The sequence below is a fragment of the Hemitrygon akajei genome, unplaced genomic scaffold (assembly GCF_048418815.1).
Source record: "Hemitrygon akajei unplaced genomic scaffold, sHemAka1.3 Scf000077, whole genome shotgun sequence".
NCBI lineage: Eukaryota > Metazoa > Chordata > Chondrichthyes > Myliobatiformes > Dasyatidae > Hemitrygon > Hemitrygon akajei.
In genome coordinates this window covers 352092-375114 of record NW_027331963.1, presented here as the reverse complement: position 1 = coordinate 375114, position 23023 = coordinate 352092, and the positions used below count along the sequence as shown (strand labels likewise).

The 23023-nt window shown below is 45.5% G+C and overlaps 1 long non-coding RNA gene across 1 annotated transcript in view; it reads right to left on the bottom strand.

Annotated features, from left to right (window-relative positions):
• Positions 1 to 5957: 5957 nt before the first annotated feature.
• Positions 5958 to 23023, bottom strand: part of LOC140722431 (uncharacterized) — a 42949-nt gene continuing 25883 nt past the window's right edge. The window contains exons 3-4 of the long non-coding RNA XR_012097613.1: positions 7883 to 7974; positions 5958 to 6118 (exon numbers count right to left, since the gene is read on the bottom strand). This is a non-coding gene — a long non-coding RNA (uncharacterized lncRNA). The remainder of the gene's footprint in view (positions 6119 to 7882; positions 7975 to 23023) is intronic.

The following is a 23023-nucleotide window of genomic DNA, read 5'->3' as shown; positions in this document are numbered from 1 at the left end:
GCAGGAGCGGCTGAGAACTACAGAGTTAAAGTGTTTTCTGGACATGTGCCAGGGCTGGCGAAGGTCGCAGCTGGTGAGTGTCTGTTTCTACGGAATCAAGTTTGAAATGAAGACTGAGAGACGGGAGAGAGTGATCTGGAACCATTTGAAAGACTTACAAGTTGGAGAGAATGAAGAAAGTTGTCTGACTGAGGGCCACAGCAAACTGAGAGCCTGGAGAAGGGAGTTTGCGGAGGTGAAGAAATTGCGGACAAATCTCGGAAAGGGGAAGCGGTAGCTTGAAGGGAACCTGAAGATGACCATCGACAGTTCAAATGAGGTGCAAAACCTGAAGGTTGATCTGGAAGAAGTCATGAGGAGAAAAAAAAAGCTGGAGGGAAGTGCAGTGAATACTGAACTGGAGGCTGACCAATCTTTAACTGCTGCTTTTCAGGTCGGGGTGGAAGAAGCTGTTGGAGTAACTGCATTCCAGATTGAGATGGCCGGGATGTGTGAGTCAGAACTGCTGAGCCAGGGGCCAGAGAAGATGATAATCTCAATTGCAGGAGGCTGAAGAGACTGCAGGAGCAGTGCAGGCCACGTGTTTCCGTTTGGAGAAGATCAAACAGCAGCTACTGATTAAAGAAATGAGGAAGAATACGGATTCAAAGGCTGATGTGCTGGATGTGTGGTACATGCTGCCTTTTGCTGACTTTCCCTCGATTGAGGAAGAGACCTTTGGCCCTTCTTCCACTGAGTCAGGTGTAGTGGGGAGGGTTAGCTGTGTGCAGTGTGGAGCATGAGTGAGAGGTTGAAAGAGGAGTTGGTAGTGGACCCAAGGTATCCCCAGCTGTGTCCTAGCCTAAGGGTTTAGGTGAGGGGGGTACGGAGGTCTCAGAAGGGTTAGGGAACGCCCAGATAGTTGGCCTATATAGCGCCTAAGGAACAGGGCGTGAGGTTTACTGTGTGGGGAGGAGATGTCACTGCTTGTGCTTGGGTTACGGTGTGTTGGCAGGAAAGGTGACGAGTGATCTAATAGTCATGAGGACATGACTTTTATTTGGTGGGGGGAGAGTGTAACGGTGGGTTTCTTTTTCTTTGTTACTGTGTATGTAATCAAAATGGCGTCTTTGTTTTGTTAAAAGTAGGAATGCTGGCGCCTGTGTTAATAGTAGGAATGCTAGCGTCTTTGTTATGATAAGTGCTGGAAGCTTGTTTGGGGCTGTAAACTGATTGTTGGCGGGGATTTTGGGGAGTCGGCGCGATGGAGTGAGAGAGAGAGGACGGGATGCTGGAAGCTGGGCGACAGAACGGACCCCGAGTCCCTGGCCCAAGGTTTCGGTGATGAGAGGAGACGGAGACAGAGGAGTGTGGAGCATCTGGTCGACCACCGTGGGGGTCCCAGGAGGCGGGTCGAGGAAGTCGGAGGGGATCGAATGGTGGCCAGAAGACTTCAGTAATTGAGCTCCAACGGTTGTGCACGAAGTGGTTTGGACTTTGATAAGTTTGGCGCCTTTTCTTTTTTTTTCTCTTATTCATGTATACTGTATCGTTAGTAATCGCTAGTTATAGTATTCTTTATAAATTGTACTCATTTAATCGCATAAGGTGTACTGTCTGTTTTTTGGGCGAGGCGGGGACATCACACAGCATCCACACCAGCTGATTACCCAGTTTGGCGGGGCCGAAGGCCACTCCCCCTAGACTAGAATGAGTTTGAGCGATGCCTGAGGCGACCCAGGGGTTACATTAATATATCATATTCCTTTGGCTTTAATCAATAATTAAATATCTCTCTTTTTTCAATTGTTTCATGTTATTAGGCAAGGCTGCCCTCTTAGTCCTTTACTATTTGACATTGCTTTGGAAACTTTAGCTATTGCAATTCGTGATTCACCTAACCTTTCTGGTATTACCCGTGGAAAAGAGACATTTAAGCTATCATCATACGTAGATGATTTGTTGATTGATTGTTGATTGATATATTTACAATCCAGAGAGATCCATTCCTGCAGTTTTATGTTTGCTTGCTCAGTTTAGTCGCTTTTATGGTTATAAACTGAATCTTAATAAGAGTGAACTATTCCCGTTAAATATGCAAGTTCCAAATTACAAACATTTACTATTTAAATTGGTCAGAGACAACTTTACTTATTTGGGTGTTCAAATTACTAAGAAAGTTATTTAAGATTCTTATTTAAGGTGAATGTTTTAACTTTAATTGATCAGGTTAAATAATTGTTTACTAAATCGTCCCCATTGTCTCTATCATTGATTGGTCGAATCAATGCTGTTAGGATGATTATTTTACCTAAATTTTTATACTTATTTCAAGCGTTACCAATATTTATTTCTAAATCCTTTTTGACATTGTTGACTCTAAAATTACTTCATATATATGGCAGAATAAAAATCCTAGATTAAGCAAAAAATATTCGCATAAGTCTAAAAAGGAAGGTGGTTTGGCATTGCCAAATTTAAGATTTTACTATTTGGCAATTAATATTAGATATTTAATATTTTGGACACAGTACTTGGTGGCAATACAGAGACGAAAATAGACAAACGAATGTAAATCTGTACAAGGTTTCTCATTGGTTTCGATTTTAGGGACCTGGCTTCCCTTTATTCTTTCTAAATTGGATAAACAAATGGTTAATCCAATAATTAAATATACATTACGAATATGGTTTCAATTTCATAAATTTTTCGGTTTGAATAAGTTTATTTTATCTAACCCTATTATATCTAACTTCTTTTTCAAACCCTCTGTATGGACCAAGCCTTTTTGATATGGAAAACGAAGGGTATAATATGTTTTCGTGACTTATTCAAGGGTAACTGTTCCATGTCTTTTGAACAGTTGTCTAATAAATATCATTTACCCAGATCCAATTTTTTAGATACTTACAAATTAGAAATATTTTTCAATAATATGTTACAGATTTTTCTGAACTCATACCCAACTGATATCACGGAACAAAAAAAATGTTTAAACCATTATGAGTAGGGTTTAATAGCAACCATTTATGGTATGATCATGAAAATACAGCCAGGTATATCAGATAAAATTAAGAATGAATGGAAAACAGAACTTCAGCTTCCCTTACTTACAGAGAAATGGGAGAAAATTTTACATTTAGTTAATTCTTCCTTTATATGTGCTAAATACGTGTTGATACAATTTAAGGTGGTGCATAGTGCCTATATGTCTGAGGACAAACTTGCTCGTTTTAACTCCCACATTAATCCTATCTGTGATAAATGCCATTCTGAAGTAGCTTCTTTGAATCACATGTTCTGGTCTTGTCCTCTATTGGAGATATATTGGAAAGATAGTTTTGGTATTATCGCAACAGTTTTGAGTATTAATTTACATCCCCACTCTATTACTGCAATTTTTGTCTTGCCAATGGTGGATAATAGCTATTTATTCCCATCAGCTCGTTAGATGATTGCATTTGTTACATTAATGGCTAGAAGATCCATTCGATTGAACAGGAAAGAGATTAATCCTCCAACTACATTCCAATGGCTCTCCCGAACCATATCTTGTTAAAATTTAGAGAAAATCAGAAGTGTTATTTTTGACCCTTCACTTAAATTTGAAGAAACCTGGAGTCCATTTATTCAACACTTTCTTATGAGCTAAATCAACCTTTCCCGAACCTCTTTTATTATCTTTAAATATTTGGATAGAGGGGCAGAGTTATTGACACTGCTGTTTATATTCATTATAATGTAATAGTCCAGATTTTTTTTTAGTTTAGTTTGCAAGATAGTTTTTTTATTATTATTTTTCAATTTGGGGGTTTTCTTTCTACTATGTAAATACAGGATGAGTTTGGGAGGTTTGGTACATTTGTGTTATCAATAGTTTATACATGTATATACTGCTCTATTAACTTTGTATTGCCAAGCTCGGTATTTCTAATGTTACTTTGTTTTGTTTGAAAATCAATAAAAAAGATTTAAAAAGAAAGACAGAAATATATTTAAAACAAAAAATATACCAATGTACTAAATTGGTCCTCTTGAAGTTCAGAGTGGGTCTTTATGCATAAAGCTGAAAAAGGTGTGGGATATTTTAAATGGATTGTTTGCATTTACATTTACTTGAGAGATGTACAGAGTCTTTAGAATGAGGCAAAACGGCAGTGAGGTCATGGACTCCTATACAGATTACGGAGGAGGAGGTGTTTGCTGTCTTGAGGCAGATTAGGGAGGGTAAATTCCTAGAATTAGAGGTCATGGATTAAGGATGAAAGATGAAAGAAAATTTGAGGGAGAACTTCTTCACTCAGAGGCTAGTGAATTGCCATTGGAATGAATTGCCATTGGAAGTGATATAAGTGCATTCGATTTGACCATTTAAAAACAATTCGGATAATTTCATGAATGAGACGGGTATGGATGTCTCTAGTCTGTGTGCAGATCAATGCGACTAGGCATGTAATAGGTCAGTGTGGAGCTGATGGGCTGAATAGCCTGTTGCTGTACTGTAGAGTTTGATGACTATGTCTAGGTCAAACTATGGCAGGGTCACTGTTGATTTTCCCTAGGGTAATTGCTGGTGAACCGCAGCAGGTTCACAATTAACTGCCAGGCTCCCTGAGGGATCCAGTGTCAGCCTGCAGCTGAGAACTGGCAGTGAGGAGCAGACAGCAATTGCAGGACTTTTGTGCTTGTCAGAGAGACCAAAGTCAAATGGTAGTAATGCAGAGAAGGAAGTTTGGATTAAAATTGTCAGCTGTCTCATGTGGAATGTTAGGGTTAGGGATAATGTGAGGCTCTTCACTAAAATTCAGTCTGGTGAGCAATAGGTGAATGTGTCCCAGTAAGACGAGGACAATTAGAAAGGCTTTTCTATGTGTGGTGGTGAAAATACTGCATTTTGCCGCTCCTCTTTGATGTCTGCCAGAAGCCCTTTGCAGCACTTGACTTGCTGTCAAGTCTGTTAACACCTCACTTCTGCAGAGCAATGTTCTTATGAGAACTGCAACATATTTAGATTAGTTCTCAACCGCAGCCTGAGTTCCCGCTTCAAGGCTAAGCGCAGCTTGTTCCAGTTAAAACCGCAGACTAGACATAGCATAAGATATAATCACCTCTCTGTATGACAAACTATCTATCTCTCTGTATAAAAGGTCAGCTCGCATACACGTCTGGTTAGAGTCTGCCGCTCCACCGTGAGGGTCGGCTCTCCGTGATCATCACGACAATAAAGGTTCTCGCTGCGAACTGAGTCCAGAGAGTCTCTGTATCTTTCATCTCAAGTAAAGTGTTAAAACTCTGCTACATCACTATGTAATTCCATGTTAGCTGCAGATGCTTGGACAATTTTCAATTATATTATTTTGTAGTTCCCAGTGTTAACAGTATATGCTTTGGTAATTACAAACTCTAAATGGAACAGTCACAAGAAACACAAGAAACTGAACCATGAGGCATGTTGGGATACTTGATCAAATGCAAGAGGGTCAGTAGTTGAAAAGAGAGAAAATATTCAGTACTGCCTGTTCAATTGATGATGGGGTTGAAGGTAGACTCGAGGAATGAGCTGCGATGTAAGTCAATTTATATTTGATTTGTGAGAAACCCGGGGGGTAATCAAGAGAGTCTGATGATGGCCATTAAGGTCGAGCATTCGGACAATGATGTGATGTCAGACTGACTGGTGTAAAGTGGTTCCCTGTCCACTTGCAATGTCCGTCAAGTGTCATATCACTAAATTCACCTATCAATTATTGTCTGTGTCTTAACCTGTCTGAAAGTAAATGTGTTCAGAAATCTGGATAGAGACTTGTATTGGTTAATAAAAGTTCAAGGTTTCTGCAAATGAAAGCACTTTTCTTCATGTTGACCACAAGCATTACAGGATTTTCATACACCAGAGGTGCCGTTACATTGGTTCTGTCGGTCTGTGATTGATTCAGTAGAATCTACAGTCAATCTATGTTTCTTCCACTAACCTGATATTCTTGCCCAGTGAACTGATGACCATGTGTTAACATGAAGCCGACTCCCTCCACACCCTCCTGAATCGCCAGCTCCAGTCGCTCCATGTTGAATCTCATCAGCAGGAACAGTTGGTGATCATCACAATTTGACAGGAAGGCGGAGATGGCGGAGTTCAGATCTGTAGTCAGACACAGAACATATAATAGTAGATGTACTATGTCTATGCGGACACGATGCTAATTTAAACCATTCCCATCTTCAGCAACATGCTGAATATCCCTCCATTCCCGGCCTACTCATGAGTTCAAATGCCTCTCAGATGCTGCTGAGTATCTGTTTCCAGTCCCTCCCTCGGCAGCTCATTCCAGACACCGATCACTCTCTGTGGAAAATATGAATCCTAAATCCCCTCTAAACTTTTCCCTCTAACCTTAAACCTATTCACTCCAGTGCTTCATATCTGCACTGAGTCACAGACTATCGTACTTCGCTCTGCCTCTCATAAATGTATGAATTCTCTGAGCGTCTCTGACGCTCCAGAAAGAGTAATCCAAGCTTGACCAACCTCTCCCGGAAGCCAATATTCTGTAATCTGGGTAACCAAATATATTCTGTAATCGTGTTGAAACCTGTCTGCACCCTCTCCAGTGCCTCCACATCATTCTTGTGATGTGGTTACCAGTTCTTTGCACAATACTGAAATTGTCTCTTACCCAAAGTTCATCCAGTTACAGCACAACTTTAAAAATTACATTCTCACACATCAACTTGTCGTTAGCACATCCATCACAGTGTTGTCATTTTCAGGGATCTATGCATATCCATCACAAGACCCGTCTGTAGATCAGCCTTCCTAAAGCTCCCAGCATTCACTGCACCCATAGCTCCTGAACTTGACCTCCCAAGGTGCAGCTCCTCACATTTGCCCGAATTAACTGTACTTGGTGACTCTCTGTTCATATTTCTAATTGGATGCTGAACATTTTGACAACATTCCCAAATTTACACAACCACAGTCTGTAATCATCGAATCAGTCCACCTATGTGATTCATTAAGTTATTTACATCGCACACAATGCATAATGAGACAGTGATCCTTCTGAAGACTACTGGTCACAGACCTTCATTCAGAAGAATGCTCCTTCAATCCTGACTCTATTTTATGTGACCAAAACAACACTGAAATCAATGTACAAAGTCTCTGCTTAATATTCCTCAACCCGCAACGTCGATTGTTCATTTCCCTCTACAGGTGCTGCCTGACCTGCTGAGCTCCTCTACCATTGTGTGCATTGCCATCTCTACTTACCCTCTTGTTTTGCTTTACTGTTATTCACCAAGGACATTCATTGTCTCGGTAGCCCACTCAGATTTCCAGTGTAAAATTTCTCCTGTTCACTGTCTCCCGCACCCAGCCCGTTCTCCCACAATGTAGCATTCCTTAAATCGGCCACAGAAAACAGACACTGGGAACGCCCCTCACCTCCATTGAGCAACAACCCGGAAATCTGGGGAGAATTCACCACTGCCCTTCCAAAAGAGAAAACAACTCTGTTTCTCTCACTGGCTGTTGGAGGGATTTCCCAGATCAGGACATACCAAATACTGACAGAAATTCTGTCTGTTCCCTGGACGCTGTTGTATTCCTGTCTGAGTTTCACCCACGCCCACCTTATTCAAGAGCTCCTTCTCCTTTCACTCAGGTGAAGATTTGCATGGTCAGCGGAGTGATTCGAACATTCCCCTTGTTAGGTCCCTGCGCTGGAGCTGGTGAATTGTTCCAGTGCTCAAGGTTGCTTTACCAGTTAGATCAATGCCCTGTTTGAAGGTAGTTTCACTCTGCCCTTTATCGCCCAAGTTTATCCCACTGAACTACAGATGATTTAACTACACGTGTAGCATGATGACAGAGTTTTAATGAGAAAGAGCCCAGTGAACATACCTGTGTCCATTCTGACTGTGACTGTCGCTGGTTGATTGTCGTTTGCTTGTCTGCCGTCCGGGTTGAAGACAGCACCTCCTGCTGGCGATGGGCTGAATTACACAAATAAAACAGTGAGTCTGTTACTTGCCCTTCATAATTTAAAAAGCTTTTGTAAAGTCACTGCTCAGTCTCCTACATTCCATGGAGTGACCATCTTCTCCCCAGAACAGAGGATTTCTGGCCCTGACAACACACTCACAAATCTCTGCACTCTTTCCACTTTAACCAAGCCTTTTCAAACATATAGCAGCTAGAACTATACACTGCAAACACTGTCTCACCAACGACTTATACAATGGCACCATAGTGGTTAACACAACTATTTACAGTTGGAACGACCCGGTTGCAATTCCCACCACAGCCTGTAAAAGTTTGTAGGTTCTCACCGTGATCGCATGGGTTTCCTCCAGATGATCCGGCTGTTCTCCACCCCCGCCTTCCACAGTCAGAAGACGTACCAGTGGGCTGGTTAATTCGTCATTGTAAATTGTCCTGTGACAAGACTAGGATCAAATTGATGGACCTAATGGGCAGCGCGGCTTGCTGTATATCAATAAAAAATAAATAAAATAATGACCTAACTCCTGCACTCAGTACCCTGACTATTAAAGGACGACGTAATAAACAACTCTTCACCACCCCGTGTTACCGCATTGAACTCCAGGAAACATCCTGGTAAACCTCTTCTGCACGCTCTTCAGTCTTGATATCTTTCTTACTATGTGGCAGAACAGATTTAGCTTTGCGCCCGAGCACAGGTTGTGGGTTACTTGCGGTTCCCCAAGCTGGGAGGGGTTTCAGGTAAATCGGATCTGTCTGTGAGTAGGTAGAGTTAATGAGTGGGCGTGTGGGTGTGGGGTGGGTGTGGGGTGAGTGTGGGAAGTCTGTGGGTCCGTAGAAGGTCGGGGTGGTGGTGGGCTGTTGGGAGAAAGTGGGATGATTGGTAGTTCGATCACCCGGGGAAGATGGATCCCAGGGCAAATTACGGTTTAAACTAAAGAGGATATGGTCGATTGGATCTCACAGTATATGTGTCCTTTCAGGAAGCAACAATTCTATCTTCATAATAGTTACTGTCTAATCTGCTTTTCAACATTTTGTTTGCTGCAGAACCCCAGAATCTGGGGACAACTGGGATGTCAGTGACCTCCGCATCAGAGGAGGACACTTGTTTGTAGAGCCTTTTGTGAGATATAAAGGTCCCTACTGTGGATTCAGACCTGATGGCTACTCTGAAGTTTGCAAAGGGAAAGGGAATAGGGTAGTGGATAAGAAGAGTGTGCTTTAACTGGGAAAGCATGGTCACCAGTGCGGGAGCTGTTTCATAGATTGCTTTGGTTGCTGTTTTTTTAATGATCTCACAGGCTTCAGGAAGAGAGTGAGCCCGGAGGTCACCCGGAGCTGCCCAGGTCAGACAGGGAGAGGGACTGTGATGGGGTTTCCTTTGCAATGGTGATAAGCAATCGTTTGAACTGAGAAGCTAGGTGCTAAGTTAAAGGGCAATAACTCCAGGGCTGTGATCTCAGGCTTGCAACCCGTGGCATGTGCTAGTGAGGCCAGAAACAGGAAGTCTATGCAGTTTAATATGTGAAAAGGAGTTCATGTACGAGGGTTGGCATAAGATTTCTGGATCATTGAGCTCTCTTCCAGGGAAGGTGGGACCTATACAGAAGAGACGATTTGCACCTGAATGGGAAGGGGAATAATATCCTAGTGGGAAGGTCTGTTAATTCTGCTTCGTATGAGTTTAAACTGGAGTTGCAGGGGAATGGGAACCCGAGTGCCAGAACAGTTAGTGGAAAGGCTGTGGAGAGAGATGTCGGGAAGACAGACGCAATTAAAATTCAAAAGATTAAGCAAGGTGTAACTAGAGTAAATTACAATGCAAGAAGTATCGTAGGAATAGCGGATAATAGTGCTCAAGCTGAGTAGCTGGTTTACAAACAGTGGCAATATGAAGTGAGGAAGAGCTGTAGATAGGGCATAATTGCAGTTAACAGGATGAGTTTCAATGTAAAAGGTGAAAAAAATCGAAAAGAGTGAATACAGGTGTGAAAGTGTTGTATCTGAATGTGCGCAGCATAGGGAATAAGGTGGATGAACTTGCAACACAGTTGCAGATTGGCTAGTATGATGTTGTAGGCATCACTGAATCATGGCTGAATGATATACAGTAGCTGGGAGCTGAATGCCTAAGGACAGGCAGGAAGGCATTGTTCTGTTGGTACAAAAAGGAAATTATATCATCAGAAAGAGGTGACATAGAGTTAGAAGGTGTTGAAACATTGTGGATAGATCTAAGAAACTGCAAGTGTAAAAAGACCAGGATGGGAGTTAAATACAGGCCCCCAAACAGTAGTAACAATGTGGTCTACAAATTACAAAGGGAGATAGAAAATGCATGCCAAGGCAACAATGTTACAATAGCCATGGAAGATTTCCATATGCAGGTAGATTAGAAAAGAGGTTGGTGCTGGATCCCAGAAAGGGAAATTTCTAGAATGCCGACATGATGGCTTTTTAGAGCAGTTCATGGATTAAGCCCAGTCGGGGGATCAGCTTTTCTGGACTGGGTGTTGTGCAATGAACCAGAATTGATTGGAGAACTTCAGGTAAAAGAACCCTGAGGGGAAAGTGATCATAATATGATTGAATTCATCATGAGACATGAAAAGGAGAGTCTAAAGTCTGATGTATGAGTGCTTCGGTGTAGTAAATGGAATTACAGAGGCATAAGAGGGGTGTTGGCTGGAATGGATTGGTACAGAACTCAGCAGGGATAACGACAGAGCAGCAATGGCTGGAATTTCTGGAAGCAATTCAAAAAGCACGGGTTATATACATCCCAAAGAAGAAGAAATATTCTAAAATAAAGATAACACAAACGTGTCTAACAAGAGCAGTCAAAGCCAACATAAGAGTCAAAGAGAGAGCATACAACAGAGAAAACAGTAGTGGGAAGTTAGAGGATTGGGTTCTTTTTAGAACCAACAGAAGGCAACTGAAAAAAGACACTAAGAAGATAAAGATGGAATATGAAAGTTAGCTTGACAATAATATTAAAGAGGATTGCAAAAGCTTCTTCAGATATATCAAGTGTAAAAGAGAGGCGAGAGTCAATATTGACCAGCTGGAAAATGATGCTGGAGAGGTAGCAATGGGGGACAACAAAACAGCGGAAGAACTGAATAAGTATTTTGCGTCTGGTGGAAGTTCCAGGTGTCGGGTCATGAATTGCATAACTAGACAGAAAGGTCTTGGGAAACTGAAAGGTCTGAAGGTAGATACGATACTCGGACTGGATGGTGTACACATCAGAGTTCTGAAAGTAGAGGCTGAAGAGACTTTGGAGGCATTAAAGACCTTTCAGAGTCACTAGATTCAGGAAAGATTCCGGAAGACTGGAAAATTGCAAATGTCACTCCACTCTTCAAGTAGGGGGAGAGGCGGAAGAAAGACAGCTGTAGGCCAGTCAGCCTGACCTCCGTGATTGGGACGATGTTGGAATCCATTACTAAGGATGAGGTCTCAGGGTACTTGGAAACACATGATAAAATAAGCTATAGTCAGTATGGTTTCCTGAAGGGAATATCTTGTCTGACGAATCATTAGGAATTCTTTGAAGAATTATCAAGCAGGACAGACAAAGGTGAATCGGTTGATATTGTGTACATGGATTTTTGAAAGGCCTATGTCATAGGCCTATACTTGAGGCTGCTTAACAAGCTACGAGTCCATGGTACTGCAGGAAAGATTCTAGCATGGATAAATCGGTGCCTGATTGGCAAGAGGTCTTATGGAAATTCAGCTTTCCTGGAGGTGGATGAAAGAGGACACACCAACAGGTGGAACTGGCTGTGGGAAGACATGGTTTGTCAGCTCTGAGAACGAGTTGAATGTGCCATAACCTTCAGACCGAATCAGAAAAGTCTATTTGAAATGTCAGATGCAGGGGAGATGTGATCACATGTGCAGGGATTAAAACACAGTGTTTGGGGCCGGATTTAATCACTGATTCTGACACTGTGAGAGGGTTACTTTTGCTGTGAGGCAGCAACATTAAGGGAAGAAGACACAAGACCTTCAGCAATTCCCATTTGTTTAGAAGAAGTGACCAATTTGTATGTAATCTTGAAAGAAACAGATACTCTCAGTGGTGACAAAGGGGTTCAGTCTAGTTTATTTCAGGTTGGAGAAGGGTGTGGAATTTTGAAATCAATGCCGTGTAGTGGCACCATCATTAATTTAGCATGTCCGGAGTGGAGGATCACACAGCACGGAAACAGGCCTTTGGCCGGCCATACCTGTTCTGACCATCCACTCACTGTCTACACTGGTCCCATTTATCAGCACTTGGTTCACAGCCGACTGTATCTCGGCAGTTTCAATGCTCATCAGGATTATTCCCTGGATCACTTCTTGAATGACCGATCAACATGAGGTACTCGCCAGTTCTCCAGGAGTTTGCTTGTGGCTAGGCAGGCCCCAAGGCCTGGTCAAGGCCCCAGCAATCTCTTCACTTGCCTCTCTTTGTAACTTAGGGTGTATCCCATCAGGCTGATCCAAGCTGCCGGGAAGGCGACAGAAAGTCTAATAAGCACAGGTTGCAGCAGGGAAAGTGGCCAGTGAGTGAGTGGACCAGTGAAGGAGTGGAGCTTTGAGGCTTTGACTCCAGAGGTTTCGATGAGAAGAGGCGGAGGTCGAGCTTGTTCCCAGTTAGTCTTTACAATGGCTCCTGAGACGGTGATGTGCCTCTCCTGTGAGATGTGGCAGTCTTGGGGGAGCTCCCCTCTCCCGCAAAGTCACATCTGCCAGAAGTGCTTGTGGCTGGGCGATCTGGAAGACAGTGTGAGGAATCTGGAGCAGTAGCTGGATGACCTTTGACTCATAAGGGAGAACGAGGCAGTCATAGATGAGAGCTACAGGGAAGTAGTCACACCTAGGCTGCCGGAAGCAGGTCATTGGGTGAGTCAGAGGGGGGAAAGCGAAGGTGAGTAGTCAGGTAGTGCAGAGCACCCCTGTAGCCATTCCCCTGAATAATAAGTTTACCGTCCTGGATACTGTTGGCGAGGACAACCGACCAGGTGTGAGCCACTGTGGCAGGGCCCCTGGTACTGAGTCTGACCCTGTGGTTCAGAAGGATGGGACAGAGAAGAGGAGAGCTGTCGTCACTGGAGACTATAGTCAGGGGAGCAGACAGGAGATTTTGAGGACATGAGAAGGACACCCACGTGGTTTGTTGCCTCCCGGGTGCCAGGGTTAGGGATGTCTCTGACCGGGTGCATGACATCCTGGTACGAGAGGGAAAGCAACCAGAAGTTGTGATATATGTTGGTACCAACGACATAGGGAGGAAGAGGGATGAGGTCCTGAAGTGTGAGTTTCGGGAACTAGGCAGAAGGCTGAAGAACAGGACCTCAATGGTGGCATTCTCAGGATTGCTGCCAGTGCAACGTGATAGCGATGATAAGAATTGGAGGAGATGGCAGTTGAATGCATGGCTGAGGAGTTGGTGCAGGGGGCAGGGTTTTAGATTTTTGGATCATTGGGATCTCTTCTGGGGAAGGTGGGACCTGTACAGATTGGATGGGTTGCACCTGAACTCGAGGGGGAGCAATATCCTTGCTGGTAAGTTTGCTAGCATGGTTCGGGAGGGTTTAAACTAATTTGCAAGGGGGATGGGACCCGGAGGGATCGAGCAGTGAAAGAACTGCATGAAGTAAAGCCAGATCTAACATATAGAGAGGCTTTGAGGAAAGAGAAGCAGAATAAAGGGTGTAAAGTTAGTAAGGTAGAAGGGCTAAAGTGTGTGTACTTCAATGCAAGAAGTATCAGGAACAAAGGTGATGATCTGGGAGCTTGGATACATACATAGAATTATAATGTAGTGCCCATTACAGAGACTTGGCTGGCACCAGGGCAGGAATGGATTCTCAATATTCCTGGATTTCAGTGCTTTAAAAGGGATAGAGAGGGGGAGAAAGGGGAGGAGGTTTGGCATTACTGGTTAGGGATAATATTACTGGTATAGAAAGGGTGGGAAATGTAGCCGGATCCTCTTTTGAGTCAGTATGGGTGGAAGTCAGGAACAGGAAGGGAGCAGTTACTCTGTTAGGTGTATTCTATAGGCCCCCTGGTTGCAGCAGAGATACCGAGGAGCAGATTGGGAGGCAGATTTTGGAAAGGTGCAAAAATAACAGGGTTGTTATCATGGGTGACTTTAACTTCCCTAATATTGATTGGCACCTGAATAGTTCCAAGGATTTAGATGGGGCAGTTTGTTAAGTGTGTCCAGGATGGATTCCTTGTCACAGTATGTTGACAGTCCGACTAGGGGAATGCCATACTAGATCTAGTAATAGGTAACGATCCGGGTCAGGTCACAGATCTCTCAGTGGGTGAGCATCTGGGGGACAGTGATCACTGCTCCCTGGCCTTTAGCATTATCATGGAAAAGGATAGAATCAGAGAGGACAGGAAAATTTTTAATTGGGGAAGGGCAAATTATGAGGCTATAAGGCTAGAACTTGCGGGTGTGAATTGGGATGATGTTTTTGCAGGGAAACGTACTATGGATATCTGGTCAATGTTTAAGGATCTCTTGCAGGATGTTACAGATAAATTTGTCCTGGTGAGGAAGATAAAGAATTGTAGGGTGAAGGAACCATGGGTGACAAGTGAGTTCGAAAATCTAGTCAGGTGGAAGAAGGCAGCATACATGAGGTTTAGGAAGCAAGGATCAGATGGGGCTATTGAGGAATATAGGGTAGCAAGAAAGGAGCTTAAGAAGAGGCTGAGAAGAGCAAGAAGGGGGCATGAGAAGGCCTTGGCGAGTAGGGTAAGGGAAAAGCCCAGGGCATTCTTCAATTATGTGAAGAACAAAAGGATTACAGAAGTGAAGGTAGGACCGATTAGAGATAAATGTGGGAAGACGTGCCCGGAGGCTGTGGAAATGAGCGAGTTCCTCAAAGAATACTTCTCTTCGGTATTCACCAATGAGAGAGAACTTGATGACGGTGAGGACAATATGAGTGAGGTTGATGTTCTGGAGCATGTTGATATTAAGGGAGAAGAGGTGTTAGAGTTGTTAAAATACATTAGGATGGAAGTCCCCGGGGTCTGATGGGATATTCTCCAGGCTGCTCCACGAGGAGAGGGAAGAGATTGCTGAGCCTCTGGCTAGGATCTTTATGTCCTCGTTGTCCACGGGAATGGTACCGGACTATTGGAGGGAGGGGAATGTTGTTCCCTTGTTCAAAAAAGGTAGTAGGAATATTCCGGGTAATTATAGACCAGTGAACCTTACATCTGTGGTGGGAAAGCTGTTGGAAAAGATTCTGAGAGATAGGATCTATAGGCATTTAGAGAATCATTGTCTGATCAGGGACAGTCAGCATGGCTTTGTGAAGGGCAGATCGTGTCTAACAAGCCTGATAGAGTTCTTTGAGGAGGTGACCAGGCATATAGCTGAGGGTAATGCAGTGGATGTGATCTACGTGGATTTTAGTAAGGCATTTGACAAGGTTCCACATGGTAGGCTTATTCAGAAATTCAGAAGGCATGGGATCCAGGGAAGTTTGGCCAGGTGGATTCAGAATTGGCTTGCCTGCAGAAGGCAGAGTGTTGTGGTGGAGGGAGTACATTCAGATTGGAGGGTTGTGACTAGTGGTGTCCCACAGGGATCTGTTCTGGGACCTCTACTTCCATGATTTTTATTAACGACATGGATGTGGGGGTAGAAGGGTGGATTGGCAAGTTTGCAGACGACACAAAGGTTGATGGTGTTTTAGATAGTGTAGAGGATTGTTGAAGAGTGCAGAGAGATATTGATAGGATGCAGAAGTGGGCTGAAAAATGGCAGATGGAGTTCAACACGGAAAAGTGTGAGGTGGTACACTTTGGAAGGACAAACCCCAAGGCAGAGTACAAAGTAAATGGCAGGATACTTGGTAGTGTGGAGGAGCAGAGGGATCTGGGGGTACATGTCCACAGATCCCTGAAAGTTGCCTCTCAGGTAAATAGGGTAGTTAAGAAAGCTTATGGGGTGTTAGCTTTCATAAGTCAAGGGATAGATTTTAAGAGTAATAAAGTGCCGACTGAGTGCAGACTTTGATATTTGTATCAACGCCCAGTGAAATTTATTACAGGAAGTCCTCTCCCTCTCTCCACCTCCGTCTCATTGGAATGGCCTCCTCAATATTCAGCAGAAGCAGATTATTACCATTAATTCTGTAATCTCTGCAGTGTAATGGTCTTTGAAGGACAAGTGAGTGAGATATTACATGTGAGAAGCAGGATTAAGGCGCTGAGATCACAGACAGAACTGGATCGGTCACAGTAAATTCAGCATGTGAATTTTATTAAATCTCCCACCAGCATCCTCCAGCTGACAAAACACATCCAGTGAATTGAACGTTAAAGGGATTTTCTTCACACAGTAAAGAGTATCATCTCAGATATTTGTAAAGTCTGTGTGATAGGAAGGAAACACACCAACGGGAGTAACGTAAATAGACCAATTAGAGACCCAGAGGGGGCAGGGAGAGAGAGAGAGGGTGGAGAGAGAGAGAGACAGGGGGTAGAGAGAGGGGGGGAGTGAGAGAGGGCAGAGAGAGAGCGGGAGAGAGAGAGAGGGGAGAGAGAGGAGGGGGAGAGGAGAGAGGGGGAGAGAGGGGGAGAGAGGGGGGGAGATAGAGGGGGAGAGAGGGGGAGAGAGGGGGGAGAGAGGGGGAGAGGGAGAGTGTGCGGAGAGAGAGAGTGGGGGCAAGAGAGTGGGGGGAGAGACAGTGGTGGGGGGGGGGGAGAGAGAGAGAGAGAGAGAGTGAGAGGGAGAGAGAGACACTGTCTTCAACTGTTTTCACTTCCTCCCAGAACAGGAACTATTTTGTTGACGTCCCTGTCAAGACGCCGCAGGATACTTTATTTCTCATCAAATATCCCACTGATGTTACCAGACTACTACGGATATAATCAAGTACATTGTTATTTTTTAAAAAACTGCAATGTATACACCACCCTGTAAACTTAGGTCATATCGAATTCTTCTCAATCACTGCAAAAAGGCCAAGATCACAGACGTTTCCTCACAGGACAACTCACACGGTGCAGATGTCTTTCTGTTAAACCTTCTTTTGATCTCTCAGCTATCCACACACTTCTGACAGAAGGGAATCAACACTGCAGGCGGTGATCCACAACAGGTCCCACCAACCGACTATATAATGGAACCATCACATCTTTACACCCCTCCCCACCGACCCCTCCCCCCCCCGCTATAAACTGCAGTGTGGGTAGTTCTCATAATTTCACCCTCTCCCAGCAGCTACCTATAGAAATGTCGTAAAGGGCAGACAGATAGTGTCGGTCCCCTCTGGGATGGAATAAGCAAAGCGAATCCTCAGTTCCCTCGGTCAGGGATCAGTAAATCCCCGAGTGTGGATGGAAACAAATGAGAAACAAACGAGAAACAAACCCGCAGATGCTGCAAATGCGCAGTAAAATTGGAGCACGAAACAGTATCACATGTCCGGTTTACCAGACTCCCACCTGACTCGGTGACTCTTCTCCTCGCCCCTCACACGCTGCCCGGCCCACCTGCAGCATTTTCTACATTACTTCATATTTACAGCAACTACATTTTTAATTTTTTCTTCGGTATCTTCCGCTTTCGTCCTCTGTCGTGTCACACAGTCACAAGGCTGATCCTCATACTAATCCGACATACAATTTACACCTAAATCTGAAATGTGTCATTTAAGTTACTTCTGTGTTTATAAACAGTGATTTCTATTCACATTCCTCCGGCCTCACTGGACAGGAACACAGACACATCAGCAATTGAGAAGCAGAAGGAGTTCAGCCATTCAGCCCCTCTAACCATCAACATGACCATGACTGCTCTCCCATCTCAGCCACATGTTTCCGCCTAATCCTCATTTCCTTGATCCCTTCGGTATCCACACATCAGCTGTTTTATGTGAGGGCGATCACTGAGTCTTCACCGCCCTCTGTGGTGGGGATTTACAGACATTCCCACCCTCGGAGTGGAGACATTTCCCCTCATCTCAGTCCCGGACAGTCCACCCCCATTTTCAGAGACTGGGATCCCTGGTTCAACCGGTAATGAAGTTGTGCATTTCAATGTGTTCACCACTCAGTCCTCGATTCTCTTAATAAAAGTTTACCGCGTTTCATCTTTCTGCAAATGAAGACCCCACCGATACAGGGATCAATCTGGTCGATCTTTATTGCACCCTCCAAATAAATACTCTCTAATGCCTTTCTTAGTCCTCTATAAAAGTAACTTCCTTCTGGAAGAACTCAGAAGGTCAGGTAGCATCGATGGAAAAGAGTGGACATTTCGGGCCGAAACCCCTCTTCAGGACTGAAGGAAGTGGTGGGTGTCGGGGGAGGCACCTGAATTAAAATGTGGCGGGCGGGGTAAGAGGCGATCTGGAAAGTGACAGCTGATGGGTGGATGGAAAAGTGCTGGAGAAGAAAGAATCTGACATGAAAGGAGACTGGGCGATAGGTGAAAGGGGAGGGGGAGGGAACCCAAGGGGAAGTAACAGGCGGGTGAGAAAAAGTAAAATGTCAGAGTGTGGAATAGGATAAGGGGTGGGGGGAGGCGGTTGGAAATTTTGATCACTGGAAGAAGGAATCGATATTCCTACAATCGGGTGAGAGCACTCGAAGGAATTTATGGCGTTTCTTTTCCACCCTGAGGGTGGACTCATCTTAACACAGAAGGAAGCCACGGATCGACACAATCATTTGCAGCCCTGTGCTGCCCCCACCACTCACCCTCCACACCCTGTCGACATTTCTACTTTTGGACCAATTCGAGGGTCGTCTGTACGGCGACTAAGATAGAAACATAGAAAATAGGTGCAGGAGTAGGCCATTCGTCCCTTCGAGCCTGAACCGCCATTCAGTATGATTATGGCTGATAATCCAACTCAGAACCCTGTATCTGCTTTCTCTCCATACCGCCTGATCCCTTTAGCCACAAAGACCATATCTAACTTCCTCTTAAATATAGCCAATGAACCGGCCTCAACTGTTTCCTGTGGCAGAGAATTCCACAGATTCACCACTCTCTGTGTGAAGAAGATTTTCCTCATCTCGGTCCTAAAATGCTTCCCCTTTATCCTTAAACTGTGACCCCTCGTTCTGGACTTCCCCAACATCGGAAACAATCTTCCTGCATCTAGCCTGTCCAATCCCTTTAGAATTTTATACGTTTCAATAAGATCCCCCCTCAATCTTCTAAATTCCAGTGAGTATAAGCCTAGTCGATCCAGTCTTTCTTCATATGAAAGTCCTGCCATCCCAGGAATCAATCTGGTGAACCTTCTCTGTACTCCCTCTATGGCAAGAATGTCATACTTTGCTGAATACTTTGAATACTTTGCTTCACACCAGCACCATCTTTGATGGGAGTTGGTTTACCATGTGAGGGACGGCATCAATTTGATGGACGTATAAAATGCGGAAGGAACTTTATCTAGCGAAACCGGCCCCCATGACAGATGCACTGCCACCTGGCTGGTCGGAGGACACACCACATGCCAATCAACATTTAGTCCCTCCCGACTAATCAATGCACACCTAAATTATTGGTCACCTTAATTGGATTATCTCGCCCAGCCCCATGCTATGAAAGGTGAGACATGTGCCTGGTTTGGTCTCTCTTGCAGACCACCTCATTGAAGGTAAGTGCATTGATTTATGTTTGGGAAGGTCTATCGTTTGTCCTAGTAAGGGAGCCGCAACTATCCATGGTCAAGGGGGGGGGGGGGATAGCTGTTGTAGTGCTTTTCCTTTGTTCTTTATATGTGTAACTGTACCCTGTCCTCACACCGCTTTCTGTGAATTGTAGTTGCTTGTGTTGACCCGACTTCCCCTTGTAAATAAATTCCTTATTATTAAAACTGTGTGCGTCCAGGCCTCTACTGTTGAGAATCAAAGAACCAGTTATTTTCCATCACCACATTTGGCGCTGCAGAGCAGGGTCTCATAGGTTTTGGCTGGACACAAGCACAGGGGATAATGTTCTGGAATAAGGGGAAGAAAGCCAGTGCAGGCTCCCAGGATAAGATCCCCGGGTGGGCTGATGAAAGGGTGGGATTTGAGAGTCTGGCCAGCATGCTGGCAGACCAGGGAAAACCAATGGACTGGTCTGAGCAGTTAGAGCCCCGTGGAGAGAAGCTGGGCCATCACGTGGTCTCCCTCCTGAAGGAATCAGGGTTCCCCAAAGCCAAGGGGAGTCAAAGGGGTGCCTTCTGGTTGTTTGCGTCCCTGCTGAGACGCCAGGTTAGAATTACTGATCACCTGCAGCACTTGTGTGGTCAGAAGGACAGGGAAATTGAAGACCTCAGTCAGCGTCGTTGCACGCTGAAGGAAGCAGCACAGGCTGCCCAGGCCCGAGCCAATAACCTTGAAGTTAGGGGAACTGAACTTGCCTGTCGCCTGATAAAACTTCAGCAGGCCAGGGCAGCCCATCGGTCTGGCTGGCAGCCGGACCCATTAAAGATTCGAGCCTTAGTCCAGTGCAGCGACAAGCTGGACGCATGGCTGGGGGATGGGGACATCTGGCTGGATAGTGACGACGAGGGGGTGCCCGAGGAACCAAGGTCCCACAACCACCCTTCCCCCTTCTCACCCGAGCTCCAACATGCCCGACCCGTCACCACGCTGTCCCAGGTTCACCGCAGGGAGGAAGGGAACGAGGGGGAGTCGGCCGGACCTTCCCCTAGTCACTCTGAGACCACGGAGACCCGGGACTTCTCCCCCAAGGAGCTGACCCAGTTGGCGGATCGGTACCGCCAACGACCAGGCGAGCACCTCGCGGCCTGGCTACTCTGGCTGTGGGACGAGGGGGGGGGCCCAACCTCAGCCTCTCCCATCAGGAGGCAAGCGCCCTGGGAAGCCTCTCTGACCGGCAGAGCATAAACAATGCGTTGCGGGTTCCACAAGCAGAAATCCGTGACGGCACAACCCTGTGGGATCGGGTAGTGACCGTGGTACGAGCTCGCTGTCCAACACTTCTGGAGTGGGATCTACACAGGCGCCCGCAATGGGGTACGGTCGGTGAGGGCACCCGGGTTATCCGGGAATGGGCACTGGTCAACGGCATCTATCAAGGTGCCTGCGACCGTAACTTCCTTGAAAACACACGAGTGACCGGTGCCCTAGCGGGATACTTGGTCGCTACCGCTCGCCCCGATCTGAAGTCTGTAATCCTGCCCCTCATGGCACTAGCCAGCGGTAGGACCGTACGGGATGCCATCACCCTCCAGGAGGGATTAGAATATATGCAGGGGGGGCACCTATGCAGGTCCGCAAGACCAAGACAAGGGCCCTAGACACTATCCCTCTCAGATATTCATGTAGGCAGCTGTACACGGACCTGCTGTGTGCAGGGGTGGATCGTAACAATATAGATGGCATTCCCACCCACAACCTGTATGCCCTGTGGAAGGAGCATTGCAGGGGGAAGACTAGTTACAAAAAGACCGCCAGACCCAATGCAGGGGGCGCCCACAGCCCCCAGACCGCCAGGCCAGACCATGCCCACACCGAGCCACTCTCCGCGCCTACCCGTGGCTCCCCATGAGCTGGTACGGCTACTGCTTTTCAGCATATGTGGTGCCCTTCATCCACCCCCTGAATGACCTTGGGGAGCACCCGGCGTACAGTGGCCACCGGGACAAGAGGGCCATTACAGAGGCAGAGAGGTTCTGGATGATAGCCTTTCCCAGTTATTGTCCCGAGAGGTGATCCAGATGACCACTGTGCTCGGGACGCTGGCCAACGAGACGGCAGTGGCACTGCAACACACGGAGGATGCCCTCACCCGAACGGCGGCATAACTGACAGCTGTCAGGATGGTCGCCCTGCAGAACTGAATGGCTCTGGACTACCTACTCGCTGCTGATGGTGGAACGTGTGCAGTGGTTGGTAAGGAATGCTGTACCTTTATCCCTGATGAGTCGAGCATCATCACTCACTTCGCCGCTCACATTTGGGATTCGGTGGCTACAATTCAAAAATTAAGGGACCAGCTCCTCCAGCACAACAACTCATGGGGCAACTGGTGGCCATTTGGGTCCCTAGAGAGGTGGTGGGCAACTGTCATTCACTGGACAATTGCACTCATTCTTGTAATCATAGCCATTTTTATATTATGTTGTGCATGCCAGATGATTAAGAGTGTCTCTGCAATTACTTAGCTGCTTAAAAATAGTTGTTTCTGGTATGTGATTTTGTTTCACCCTCTTATGTGTGTTGGCTATGTGGTGTGTCTTCCGAGGGTTGGAGTGTATCCAGAGATACCGGCCACGTGACAGATGCACTGCCATCTGGCTGGTCGGAGGACACACCACACGCCAATCAACATTTGGTCCCTCCCAACTAATCAATGCACACCTAAATTATTGGTCACCTTAATTGGATTATCTCGCCCAGCCCCATGCTATAAAAGGTGAGACATGTGCCTGGCTCGGTCTGTCTTACAGACCACCTCATTGGAGGTAAGTGCATTGATTTATGTTTGGGAAGGTCTATCGTTTGTCCTGGTAAGGGAGCCGCGGCTATCCAAGGTCAAGTGGGAGAGCTGTTGTAGTGCTTTTCCCTTGTTCTTTGTATGTGTAACTGTACCCAGTCCCCACACCTCTTTCTGTGTATTGTACAGCCGACCCGACCTTCCCCGCACGTGTTAACCCTAAACGTTTTTTGTTAGAATATTATAGTTGCTTGTGTTGACCCGACTTCCCCTTGTAAATAAATTCCATATTATTAAAACTGTGTGTGTCCAGGCCTCTACTGTTGAGACTGAAAGAAACAGTTATTTTCCATCACAACAGTGATCTTTGACCTGCTTCTCCCAAAGCCATTCTGCCTCTCCGAAATCAGGGTTTTCCAAACCTCGCAAATTCAGTTTCGAAGAATGTTCTCCAATAATTTGCCCATCACTGAAGTAGGATTCACTGGGCTATAATTTACAAGGCTATCTTTACTCCCTTTCCGGAGCAAAGAGATATTTCCATTTCCAATCCCCTGATACTACACGACCCGCAGTGATAACGCAAAGAAATC